The sequence below is a fragment of the Wyeomyia smithii genome, chromosome 3 (genome assembly GCF_029784165.1).
Source record: "Wyeomyia smithii strain HCP4-BCI-WySm-NY-G18 chromosome 3, ASM2978416v1, whole genome shotgun sequence".
Lineage (NCBI taxonomy): Eukaryota > Metazoa > Arthropoda > Insecta > Diptera > Culicidae > Wyeomyia > Wyeomyia smithii.
The window spans coordinates 48,147,413-48,148,902 of record NC_073696.1 but is presented as its reverse complement, the minus strand read 5'-3'; positions in this window follow the sequence as shown (position 1 = coordinate 48,148,902).

Sequence of the window (1,490 nt, the reverse complement as noted above, 5' to 3'; positions counted from 1 at the left end):
AAATTAGTCCCAAGTACTTAACCTTGTCGGACCAACTTAAAATAACCCCATTCATCTTGACAACGTGATTGTTGTTTGGCTTGAGGAAAGAAGCCCTAGGCTTATGCGGAAAAATTATCATTTGAGATTTAGAAGCATTGGGAGAGATTTTCCACTTTTGCAAGTAGGAAGAAAAAATATCTAAACTTTTCTGCAATCGACTGCATATGACACGAAGACTTTTTCCTTTTACGGAAATGCTTGTGTCATCGCAGAACAATGACTTTGTGCATCCTGGAGGCAAATCAGGAAGATCTGAAGTGAATATGTTGTACAGGACTGGACCCAAGACTGAACCTTGAGGTACACCTGCTCTGACAGGAAATCTATCAGATTTTGAATTCTGATAGACAACCTGCAGAGTTCGATCAGTAAGATAATTTTTTAAAATTTTGATTAGGAAAATTGGAAAATTAAAAGTTTGCAATTTCGCAATCAAACCTTTATGCCAAACACTGTCGAATGCTTTTTCTATGTCTAAAAGAGCAGCTCCAGTGGAATAACCTTCAGATTTGTTAGCTCGTATCATATTAGTAACTCTGAGCAATTGATGAGTTGTGGAATGCCCATGGCGAAATCCAAACTGTTCATTTGCAAAAATTGAATTTTCGTTGATGTGTGACATCATTCTGTTAAGAATAATTCTCTCAAACAGTTTACTTATTGAAGAAAGCAAACTGATTGGTCGATAACTTGAAACTTCAGCTGGGTTCTTATCCGGTTTTAAAATGGGAGTAATTTTTGCATTTTTCCATAATTTGGGAAAATATGCAATTTTGAAGCAGCAATTGAAAATTTTTACTAAAAATTCCATTGTGCTCTCAGGGAGATGTTTGATTAGTATATTAAAGATTCCATCGTCACCAGGTGCTTTCATATTTTTGAAATTTTTAATAATTGATTTAATCTCATTCAAGTTAGTTTCAATTATTTCTGCAGGTAAAAAATTCTGGGAAGAAATTAAATCAAATTGACGTGTGACTTCATTTTCAATTGGACTCACAAAATTCAAATTTGAGTTATGAACACTCTCAAACTGCTGAGCAAGTCTTTGAGCCTTTTGTTCATTGGATACAAGAAAACGTTCACCATCTTTTAAAACTGGAATAGGCTTTGAAGGTTTCTTAAGAATCTTCGACAGCTTCCAAAATGGTTTTGAATATGGTTTCAATTTTTCAACTTTAGTCTCAAAATTTTGATTTCTCAGAAGAGTAAATCTATGTTTAATCTCTTTCTGTAAATTTTTATAAATAGTTTTAAAAACAGGGTCACGAGAACGTTGATATTGACGTCTGCGGACATTTTTCAAACGAATTAGAAGTTGAAGATTTTCGTCAATTATTGGTGAATCAAATTTCACTTGAGCCTTTGGAACAGAATAATTCCTGGCATCAACAATTGCACATTTTAATGCGTCCAAAGCGGAATCAATATTCACTTCGTTTTGCAAA